The sequence below is a fragment of the Aricia agestis genome, chromosome 10, assembly GCF_905147365.1.
Source record: "Aricia agestis chromosome 10, ilAriAges1.1, whole genome shotgun sequence".
Lineage (NCBI taxonomy): Eukaryota > Metazoa > Arthropoda > Insecta > Lepidoptera > Lycaenidae > Aricia > Aricia agestis.
The window spans coordinates 6,203,303-6,216,027 of record NC_056415.1 but is presented as its reverse complement, the minus strand read 5'-3'; the positions used below and the strand labels follow the sequence as shown (position 1 = coordinate 6,216,027).

General features: G+C 34.5%; 1 protein-coding gene and 2 long non-coding RNA genes across 3 annotated transcripts in view; 2 read left to right on the top strand and 1 right to left on the bottom strand.

Annotated features, from left to right (window-relative positions):
- Positions 1-12,725, top strand: part of LOC121731381 (protein FAM107B) — a 62,418-nt gene that overhangs the window by 26,806 nt on the left and 22,887 nt on the right. The gene's annotated exons all lie outside the window — the stretch shown is intronic.
- LOC121731385 lies at positions 1,000-2,001 on the bottom strand. The gene is made up of 3 exons (XR_006036223.1): positions 1,821-2,001; positions 1,537-1,737; positions 1,000-1,215 (listed from the first exon to the last, which is right to left on the bottom strand). It is a non-coding gene; the product is annotated as an uncharacterized LOC121731385 (long non-coding RNA).
- Positions 3,956-5,063, top strand: LOC121731383. The gene is made up of 3 exons (XR_006036221.1): positions 3,956-4,109; positions 4,539-4,615; positions 4,982-5,063. It is a non-coding gene; the product is annotated as an uncharacterized LOC121731383 (long non-coding RNA).

Sequence of the window (12,725 nt, the reverse complement as noted above, 5' to 3'; positions counted from 1 at the left end):
AAGTTACAGGAAAAAACATTCCATTTATATTAAATAATTCACGAAAATTAGGATATGATGAAATTCTTTCAGGGTGATTTTTAGCTGGATATAAGGCTGCTGTCACACTCCATAGAAAGCAATGCTGATCTTTATTCATAATATTTAAACACGCCTTTTTAGCCTGAATTGATTTGGGTAAACTGATAAAACTCGAACCGCTAAGTGGTTGATATTTATTGATATTAATCTCAATGTATAAATTATTTAAAAATGTCCACCCACTGTCACGATCCTCAAATTCCTCTATACTAGTTTTTAAATAACTAACTGTTTCCAAATATATTTTTTCAAAATCATAATTACTATGTAATATTTTATTCTTGGTTCCAAAAGATTTTATTTCTTGTGAATTATTGTTGAACTTCAAAAACGTCCCAAATAGTTCGAAATTAACCTTAACACATGAATGTTTAATAAGGTTTTCATCTAAAAGAGATTTTAACTTGTTACGAATTTCGAAAAAAAATATATCTACTGAAGCTAACTGAAGTTGATCAAGAGGTAATATCTTATAAGTTACAATACGATTACGAAATGCAGAGCTGACGATTTCTACACCATCACTGTATTCTATTGTCTTACTACTTTTTCTATGTGAATTACTTCGCAAATGACCTACCCATGATTTACTATGTACAGATACGTTACACGTCGTACAGAAAGGCATTTTTTTATATTAAAAAAGGCAATGCTATCAAAACAATAATACAGTAACCGATATTAATGTAAAAAAAAATAAAAAGGTTATAAATCTATTCTAGTATAATAAAAAGAAAATTAATATCTACTATAAATTGATTAACTGTAAACCTACTTAGTAAATTTTATTTTTTGTCACTGTAATGGTCGGGCTCTGACTCCTCAAACTCGGTAAAAGCTTGTCCTAAGAAGCCTTGCAGTGCCTCCCAAGACGATGATGACTCGTCGCACTGGAGCTTCACACTTACCAGCGCCGTCTTGTATCGCACATTAGCAGCGTGAGACACGTAGTCCGATTTTTTGTAGATCTTGAGGTCCACAAAATATTCGCCACCGGTCTTCGCAGTCCGACGAGACGTTCCCGTAGAAACTCGGCTGGAGAAGCTTGATATTATTTCCCCGCCACGAGATTTGGGTTCACTGCAACTAGCTTCCTCAGCCCGCAAGATATTGAATAAGTCCGGTCTCCTTGTTCTGTAAAAATACAAAATTAACATATCATTAAAATACAATAATCGAGAAAAAATATTAGTAAAAAAACAAACAAAATAGGAATAAGTGTATTGCACATTCACTTTTGACTGTAAACAATTAGGTGCCTAGTTTTATCAGACTTCAACAGGATACTGAACTAAGTTTTGATAAATAATAAAAAGTAGGAAATCATTGTATGCAAACTGAATTATGGTGGTTGGGACTGTGTTGACTATTACAGACACTTTGTAAGTAATTAAAAACCAGCAGAATCAGAAATAGAATTTCAGCAAACGTAAAGTATATAATAATCGAACTTACCGTGTAGTTATAACTTCGTGCGGCGAGGAGTATTTTCGCTTTCGTTGAGCACTTTTGTCTGATGAGGTGCGGGTCAACTCCAGCGGAGGCGATGAGTCGCGTTGCTTTTCGGGGCCGGCCTTGCGTTTGCTGCTTGACGCCTTTGACTTCTTTTTCGGTGCTACCGACACCACAGATGGGGCCTCAAACTCTGAATCGGACCTATTAAAGAAGAAATATAAATTATTTTCCCATCTTGATGAATTAATCACAAAAAAGAATAATAATATTAATTCTATACTCACTGACATTTTATATTCTTTTATTTCTCGTTGAAATTGAAGACTGGTGCGAAGCCACTTGAAAAATTGTGACTTGTTCCAACGTGCATCGCCTTTTATGTTGGAAAAAGGTCTTTGTCATCAAAAATGTGTAAAAGTTATCAAGCGCGAGTTGATACGTATGTGCGTATGTTTGTCCGTTTTAATGTTATATAATTTTGCTTGATTTTAAATAACAATTACTTAATAATAATTAATCCGTTTTTCGTTTAATTAATGTTTAGTAAAGTTTTTTATTTATTGTTATTTATTCTACATAATATAGTTTATTCTACATTTTTAGGAAATATACTAATATTAATTATATATTATAAGCAATTCTTAGTTGTTTACTAACGTTATATGGAATGTAAATTTTCTGAAATAAATGGTTTGATTTGATTTGACTGATCATGCATCCAAATTTTCAAAATCTAGATAAGTATCTTTATACATCTGTGCATTTTTTTAAGCATGTTAAATGTTGCATACTTTTATAGCGAATTTAATCTTGAACCAATACCTAATTCCCAAGAAGAGATTAAATTAAATAAATTATTTTGTTTAAACAAGCAAGTAAATCCGAATATTTAATGTGTGTATGTGAATTGTGATAATATGGTAATTATGAAATATAAACGCTTCATAAACGTTATTTAAACTAATGATGCCTTAAGTACAACTTTCGACCTTATTATTGATCAATGTAGCTGAATATGGAATAAAATTGAATAAAGACGAATCTACGTGGCGCGCTCGCTGCGGCGTTTCATTGAAATGCTTTGTAATTGTATCTCTGCCGCTGTCCATAGTAGGGAGGCGAGCAAGCTAATTTTGTAGTTACTCGAGTGACATGGGGACCTAGTAGATTTCGTAGATTAAGTAATGAGGAGAAAAAAATATTATGACAGTGGGGCAATGACAAAATGCAGCTATTTAGAAGTTAAAAAAGTAATTATATATAAAAATTGTCTTAAAAGGGAATTTATTATTCAATTTAAGGAAACAAACATGTAATCGTCAAGCAGGATTAAAAAAATAAATCAAGAAGGCTTTGTTTTTTAAATATGGACTTTAATTTTTGAAAATTTCCCTTTACTTTAAGTGCTTTAAATAAAAGCTTATTTGGGGTCTACACAACGTTCTCTATTTTAATCTGACAATTTGATACTTAAAAATATTTTTTTAACGCCCCACTCAGATAAGCTGATTTCTATACCACGTTAACTAGAGACATGTGGGAAGCATACACAAGCTTAATATAATTAGCTTAATTAAATAAGCTGACGCGCTCGAGCAACTGCAGAAATCCTCTCTTCGGCTCCCCTACCGTAAAACGAGTGTTGGTTTTACAGTATGTATGTGTAATATTATATTCTTGTTTGACAGCTTGCACTTTTTTCCAGATCAGGGATGTGAACTAGAAGCGAGAACTCGATTAAAGAGATAATTTAAGAGGCGATCAGTTTTTACCCTATAAGTCCAATAAATTATAAATGAATATTGTGGGTAATAAACATGATTATTTTACCTCCAATCAAATTATGAAAATTATCATCCTTTAAATTCATTTACGCATATATAATATGCGTAACGACATCAATGTGACAATTATTTGTTTCAAAAATTATTTACAAGCACGGTCTATCGATGTTTATAATTCCTTATTTTACTTAGTTATGAATTTGACGCATGGTTTAATTTTTATTGGATAAATCTTATCGAATTTATTCATGTCTTACTGATTATTTGTATAACTATTAATTTGAATTATCGCAACACTATGTTGGGATGGATAACTTCACGTTTCAACACAGGAACATCGTGTGTGCATGTATTTGCGTGCGACTAATAGAGTTACCAACTTTTTTCTATCATATATAATACTTATTTATCATATATAGTTATCAACTTAAAAAATATAGTAGATGACAAAAAAGAAAAAATAAAATAATCACGTGGCACGCACACAATACAATACAACGTTTTTGGAATAAGATTCATTTTAGCTTGACTGCGTTCTGCTTTACGCAAAATATAGTAGTTTCGCCTACTATTTTTTTAGAAATATAGTATTTGATCACTTAAAATAGTAGGATACTATAATATTATATAGTAGGTTTGACAACCCTAGCGACTCAGTCGTTCTGCAGTTCCTATGATTTCCCGTCTTGGCTGATGGCTCATTCATTTGCAACGCAGTGCGCAGAGGTATCATCGTGGTTTCAGCTCAGTACATCAAAAGTGTATGGGAAGATAAAGGAATAGTTAAAAGTAAGTGTAGTAGTTATTGTATTCATTATAGATTTAATTCATTACACAATTATTTAAGTTTTGATTTAAATTGATAATATTTTAGTTTTTGAAATAGATTCATTATTAATAAATAATATTAATAATGTATCAATGTAATAACATTGATACATTTTAAAATTAAATAATTACCAATATATTTATTCGTTACCCATCAAATATTTAAATCTAATGTGGTAGTCTTATTGAATAGTATTTTCCTATATTAGCTTCATGATTTTATTGCATTAACTTTTTTACAGAGTAGGTATGGCAGGGATGAGTTATAAATTTAATTGAATAATGTAATATGATATAAATATCTTACCTTATTCATAAAACACTATTATACTTTTACGTGTGTTGTTTGATGGAAAAAAAAATATATATTTATTTTTTTCATTTTTTCAGATGCTTGAAAATTAGAGAAGTTCATCAAAAATCACAGCGGAACGCAGAAAAAGGATTAGACCAGGCATTATTTAATTGTAAGTAAATTTGAATCTAAATGTATCTAGTTTATTGAATGAGGTTTATGTAGTAGATACCATATTAGAGGTAATTATTTAATCAGAATAATAATTAATAACCGATAGTTATTTTAATAATAACAAATTTAAATATAAAAATTCATAATATATTTCCTGTAAAACTGTTATTGCATAATATAACGTTAAAATTTTCGAGATTATTTGAATGCCAATAAGTCAAAGAAACATAATTAATCCATAATTTTTAGATGAAACATTACTCAAACATCCTTAATCGTCGTCGTAGTTTTAAAGTACTCGTGACTCTAAATGGTGATTTTATGTAAGTGTGGATGTACATAACATTCGGTTTTCTTTTTCCAGATCGGATGATCAATGACGAAGAATTCTACATGACACAAACGAAGACATTATTTTGTTTATTTGTATAAATGCATAAAAAACTGGTGTTTAATTATTGATAAGATCCTAAATTCCTATCCCCTGAAATGTAAGCTTAAACATACTAAACATCATAGTGTGTTAGTATATTTAAGCCGAGGTATGTTTTTTGGTAAAAAAGTAGGTGATCTTACCATGGGTCGTAACCGATCACGAGTTAGGAGTATGATCGGTACGTGATCTTACCCACGGTAAATGGCACACTGACACACCGAAGTTAGCGAGGGCGTGAGCGAACAGAGGTGTATGTCATGAGCATGTCAATTCATTTACCATCAGTTGATGCATAAACGTAAGTGGCACACTGACACACCAAAGTGAGCGAGGGCGCGAGCGGACAGAGGTGCATGTCGTGAGCATGTCATTTCATTTACCATCAGTTGATGCATAAACGAACAGGAGTTATTGGGCATTCTGTCCCACCTTCACCAAAGTGAGCGAGCGCGCGAGCGAACGGAGGTGGGACAGAATGCCCAATAACTCCCTACTTAAATGATATATGTTTGTTTCTTTTTTTAATTCCGGATACATAAATAGCAGCGCTCGTATTTACTATATTATATACTTAAGTAACAAAAGTATTTTTTATTATTATTATTGTATATTAATATTACAATGCATAACATCTTGCATAACATCTTATAACAATAATAATAATAAATACTAGCTTGGGTAATAATACCTAATTGGTTCCCAATTCAGCAATGTTATGAACGGATCCGTAACGTTATTTTCAATGATTTAGATTTAGATATCCTATATCTAAATCAATGAAAATCTTAGATTATTTTGAATTGGATACAAATCACAAAGTAAACAAGGCTTTATTTACAAAACTTAGTTCTTATCCTCAGCTTCTATATTGGTTTTCCATCAGTATTGTCTTTACCTGGTACTAACCATAATTTTTCCGAGCGTATGTATCATATAATATTTTAACCCATCAATCCCCAAGCGGCACCCGGCTGTCGCATAACAATTGAAAATCTATTGTGTGATGTGTCCGCGATTCCTACGATCGAGGTATTAATAAGATACCAATAATGAATTATATGCAGTTTCTTTTCGTTTGCACGATACTGAACACTACGTAGTACGCAGAGTCGCTCTACAATCCTTGATGTGACATTGCATAATATTGCTGATTGGATCCAATTATTATGGAAGACAGTGATGACGTCATAAGGCTAACAGCATTAACTGTTGCCTTGAACGCGCCCCTGACGTCATAGCCAGTTGTTTCAGCAAACGAGCCCGTCTGGCCTTGCCCGAGCAATACGGTGTGATGAGGTCTAAAAATACACAGAGGTCAGGGGTTAGGTTCTGTCATTATGACGCAGAACTGCATTATTGATTTTGCTGGAGCTCTGACGTCTGCAGCTTCCAATGCAGAGTTGCCAGCGAAAGCAATGTTCATAGCTCGAATATTTTGTACAATGCCACTTTGAAATACTATGAACACAGCTAAAAATGGTGATTTAAAACACTAAAAACACGAATTTAACTACAATTCCCAAGCTTAAATCTATCAAGGCGGTTAGACTGCAGAACGTGTCATACATACATCTCACAAAAAACATAACTCTCCTTCTGGCGCAGGCAGGTAAAAATTTAGGAGTAGAAAACATCATAAACTTACAAAAATAAGATGAGCCTATAATAAAATGCGCAATTAGATACCTGGTCCTCATGAAAATAGATAAGAATTCGGACTGTAATAGATAGTGCCCCATTTATCTTAATGTCCATGTTTTAATTTCACATTCCGTTCTTTATCACAGCAAACAAGATAAAACAATAAGCGTACCTACATGTTGTTTAAAATGATAGTGTGGTTTTTTCTTTACCCACTCATGTGCTCTTTTGTTTTCTTGGATAATATTTTTGAAGAACATTAAAATGTGGAATTACCGTTTTTGTATTCTTTAAGAAGCAATTATCTTTAAGCAGCTAAGAGGAAATGCTAAATAACTCTGTCTGTCTGGTTTTTTTATGGTTAGAACATACAGCCGTGGGAGAGCCATGCTTCGGCACGAATGGGCCGGCTCGACCGGGGAAATACCACGTTCTCACAGAAAACTGTGAGAGCTGCGCTGTGTTTCTCCGAGTGAGTGAGTTTACCGGAGGCCCAATCCCCTACCCTATTCCTTCCCTACCCTCCCCTATTCCCATCCCTTCCCATCCCTATCCTCCCCTATTACCATATTCCCTCTTAAAAGGCCGGCAACGCACCTGCAGCTCTTCTGATGCTGCGAGTGTCCATGGGCGACGGAAGTTGCTTTCCATCAGGTGACCCGTTTGCTCGTTTGCCCCCTTATTTCATTAAAAAAAAAAACACTTGATCTTGACGAATGATGACATTTTCTAAATTAACGTTTTCTGCAATCTGCAATATTCACAGTAGGTACTCTATCTATAGATTTTGTATAATATTACGTCTCTACTTATATTGTTTTTAATGACCTTTCAATATACAAAAACATTTCTGTAAAGGAACGCGTGTCTAAACTTTGTCAATTGATTGCTTTTGCTGATATAAAAGTTTTGTGATAATAGCTTTCAGAGCATCATTAAAACGACATAATATACACGACAGTAAAGCTGTTACACATGTGTACAGTGTTATCTGTCAGTGTACAGTGTACACTATCTTGTTGTAACCGATACAGCAAACATGCCATGGCCCATATGAGTTGTGACTGCGAAAATATGGCCATACTTAGTGATTTTAGGTATAATTATCGTCTTATGTTTTTATGACATGCTGTTAAATATCGTCATCGCTGTTTTTGTTATTTTTAAGTTACCATCTAACTTCTAAATCTTTAGAATGTAGATAGTCATAAGTCATAACAAAACAAGGAAATGTATCAAAAGAACAAATAATAAAAACAAGAGTTGAAATTGTACAATTTAAAACAATGACAAAACACAGATAAAGAATAGAGATCACATTTAGATTTGAGATAAAGCCGATAAGGTGTAGTCTGTAGACTAATCTTGGTGATGTAATAATATTCATGATGTAAATAAAGTAGAGATGTGCCGATCATGACTTTGGCCGACTAGTCGGCCAAACCGATCATGGTTTCGGATGTGTCCGCGCTTCTTTTACTGCTGATTCGCGGGTTGCGCAGCATATTATGCAGCCTGTGAAGTTGATGGTTTTCAGTATATATTATTTTTTACTCTGCATCAATGTAACATGCAAACTTTCTTTAATATAATATATAATTACCTTAATTGTATATTTCATGTAAAAATTTGTGTGTGCAATAAACAGTTAAATAAAAAAAAATAATTACCCAATTTGTTAATACAAAATCCTAGTCTTTAATATTTTAAATAAGAATAAATTTTCGTTATAAATGTTTATTGAAGCAGATATTAAATTGTTCTGTGCCAAAGTATTTATTATACTTTGGTACAATTTTTATTTTATAAAATATGTCATAGATATTTGTTTATTATTAGATATTAGATATAGAGTATATTAGATATTAGATATATTAGATATTTATTTATGATGCAATTTAAATAATAGTAAAATAATAAAAAGCCGGATAGTCGGCGCTTTTTGCCGACTATTCGCCGACTACAAAAGTGGCCGGATAGTCGGCTTTACCGGCAAGTTGGTGACTAGTCGGTACAGCTCTACAAAAAAAGTTAAGTTTTTTGTTATAAACTGTAAAGTTGCTCGAAACGTCATTTTGATGATGACCTGCAGAGCTATTAAGTGTTTCAGCTTTATAGGGCTTATGCTGCATATCTATTTATCTATATAAATAAAAATGAATTTTCAGTTTTGTTGGTCTTGCTAAAACTCGAGAACGGCTGAACCGTTTTGGCTGAGTTTAGTCTTGAAAAATTCGTGGGAGTCGGAACGTTTATATGTGACACGAAGTTCACCGGGACATCTAGTTAAGAATACAAATTGTAGAGTTCAGTCACAATAGACAGAACGAACGTTCGTTCTGGCTTTTGTGTTAAGTTTTCATCAGATTGACATTTTACATGAAGAAAGACGACAGGACTCAGGCAGTAATTATAGTATCTCCACTGGAATCGAACACAAACGATCGAGTGAACAAAACAGCTGAAGCTGAAAATAATATCCACCACTGATTGCCCAAATATAAAGATAAGGTAGCCCATACACGATTCTTACTTGTTACTAATGGACGACAAAAATAATTCCAAGGTACGTTACAAAGCGGCGCCCTTGGAAGGGATTTCTCCCGGCGACAGCGCGACCTTCACCCCCCGGTTCAATACGCCCCCCGAATATCCTCAAGGACGCGCCTGGAAGATCTAAAGTTTATTCTTATGTGACCTTCAGAATGTGAACAGTTTTCAGTTCTCAAGAGCCTTTTGATACATAATAGTTTGTTTCTACAGGGCCTTCTGAAGGCCGCAATTTTATTGTACCATTTGTCTGTGGGGTTACATTTGAGACATCAATTGATTTTTTTTTATTTTTTTTATGAAATAAGAGGGTAAACGAGCAAACGGGTCACCTGATGGCCCATGGACACTCGCAGCATCAGAAGAGCTACAGGTGCGTTGCCGGCCTTTTAAGAGGGAATAGGGTAATAGGGGAGGGTAGGGAAGGGAATAGGGTAGGGGATTGGGCCTCGGGTAAAGTCACTCACTCGGCGAAACACAGCGCAAGCGCTGTTTCACGCCGGTTTTCTGTGAGAACGTGGTATTTCTCCGGTCGAGCCGGCCCATTCGTGCCGAAGCATGGCTCTCCCACGTCTAGACCCTTTGTTGTACCCACTATAATATTTTTGGGGCCTATGTCCGTTCCCGGGACTCAAAATATCTCCGTACCAAATTTCACCAAAATCGGTTGAGGGGTTTAAGCTTCAAGAGGTAACAGATAGACACACTTTCGCATTTATAATATTATTATTAGTATGGATATGTATTTTATCGTTCACTTTAAATATTAATCTTACTGTGATAAGGTTAATGCTTATCTTTGTCTATATGTTTAGTGTATCTTTCGTAAAATTCTACTAGCCGATGTGTAATATTTATAGTGAGTACATAAATTTATCATCGCGCACTTAAGGGTGAAGCCAGATATCTCAAACCAATATTATAACTCTGTTTACGTAGTCCTTACGTTAAGGTTATCTGTCGGGTTTAACAGGTTTACATACTTAGGTCACAGAATAGATAATAGTAAAAGTACTTAGGTCCACTTGCGCCGGCCGCGCGCCGGGGTTAGACTTAAGCCACAAAATAGATAATAGTACTAGGTTAAGCGTGGATTAAAATATTATAATACGCCATCTCTCGCGTTCTTTCTATTTATGAAAGACAAGCGGGATTATTAAAAAGAGAAGTGTATTATATTATTTTAACAAAATATAGGAATAATACAGACGACTCAAGCAGTACCGTAGTTTTTTATATTTATTTGATGAGAAATGTATTTTCAAATTAATTTATGGCTCAGTCAGTTTTTGACGTGGGAAAGCCATGCTTCGGCACGAATGGGCCGGCTCGACCGAAGAAATACCACGGGCTCACAGAAAACCGGCGTGAAACAGCGCTTGCGCTGTGTTTCGCCGAGTGAGTGAGTTTACCGGTGGCCCAATCCCCTATTCTATTCCCTTCCCTACCCTCCCCTTTTCCCTTCCCTTCCCTACCCTCCCCTTTTCCCTTCCCTTTCCTCCCCTATTACCCTATTCCCTTTTAAAAGGCCGGCAACGCACCTGCAGCTCTTCTGAAGCTGCGAGTGTCCATGGGCGATGTAAGTTGCTTTCCATCAGGTGACCCGTTTGCTCGTTTGCCCCCTTATTTAAAAAAAAAAGTCGTCATATTATGATGATGACTACAAAAAGGTTAACAAAAAGTACAAAATTAGTTAATTACAAGATGTTGGAACTTGGACCTGACTCCTCAGAACAGGTAAAACAAAACCGGTTATGTTTTCAATGTTAACTTATAAGATATGGGATTGTCTGTATTTGAGGCAGAAGCTTTATTGATAAAGACTTTGTATATTATATCGTTCAAATTCTCTACCAAGTACCGCTTCAAAAGCTATTAAGCTGAGGATGTTAGTCATGCTTTTTCTCTCTAATATTTTAATACGATAATGGCTGCGGTGCATTGACCTAATCAAGCCTCTGCCCGACAATTGTTGTTTTATCAGTTGATAAGTTTTAAACCACACGAACCGGTAGTAATTTCCTTTCGATTCCGACTGTGTGCTAATGTTATTATTAAATCGTTGCAATTTAACGCTCAAACGAATCGCTTATTATTTTAGTGAAAGCGTAAGCAAATGTAATTTTGTGTCTCCACAAGAGAAAATATTATGTTATGTAAATTCAATAGGTTTTTCTTACGGTTGTGTTTGTTCTTGCGATTTGTGTGCATACAATGCTATCCATAATTAATAATTATAAATGCGAAAGTGTGTCTGTCTGAAATTTAGTATGGAAATAGGTACGTTGATTTCCGGGGAAGGACATGGGCATAGCGATTAGCGAGGTACAGGCAGGGGTCGCTAATGCTCACGAGTTTCATACCTAAACGTGGAGCGGAGAGAGTTGCGGGTGAGAGGAGAGGCATTCAATCCCAGTTCGCTTGATCATATTATCATATAGAATCCTATCGTCCCCCCCCCCCCCCCCCCCCTATAGAACCCTGGCTACGCCCATGGGGAAGGACATGTGATTGTTTTTGTAGCGGAAAAATGTACGGTTCCCACGCGATAAACGACTTTTGCGAAAACGGAGTTGCGAGCGTCCTCTAGTTTAGTTATGATTTTTACACGGTAAGAATGTTATCGAGTTATTTTATCAATTTTCCTCATATTAGTATCTATCCACTAAGTACTGATAAATGTTAATATATCTAGGTATATTAAATAATAAATCAAATGAATCTTTGTAGACAAAGTGGTATCTAATAATAATTTTTAATAATAATATGTACCTACTTAGTAAGTAATTTTCTATCTGAACTCTACCTTCGATCGCGGATTCTTGAAAATCTATTGTTATTCTATTGTTATCGCGGTCGAATTCGACCGCTTGGGAGTAGATTGAGAGTTTGTAGCCAGACAGGATATTGGAAATTATAAAACATGTAATAACGTCTCATTGCCATTTTTCTTTGATTTCATAGACTTTCTATAGAGTTTCAATTATTATAAGATAACATTTCAAAAATTATGTAAAGTTCTGGAAATTCTGCACTCCATTTATCGCAAAATACTTCATGTAATTTTGATTAATGTTACGTAGATGTAGGTCGTTACGTTCGTAATTTTAATTAAAATTCCAGTAATCGTCAAATAGTAACTACAAAAGAAAAGACTATAAAATCCGGTGGTTACGTTTATGTGTTCACGGCAGAGTGACATCTTGTGATGCAACACCAACGATAAGTCCCATAACTCAGCGTGAATCTCCGTTGCATTTGTCACTACCGTTAAGATGAATGATAATGTTCTATCTGTACCTCGATCGAATATAACGGGGATAAGTAGCAAGAAATAAAGTGGAAGGTATTTTAAAACAAAAGGAAAACAAAAATTGAATGAATCACAAAATTCTAACCATCAAAAAGTTCTTTTATCCAAATCCAAACTCTGGACATAAGTTACATTGACTCTAGAATTACATATTTGTTAACTACATGA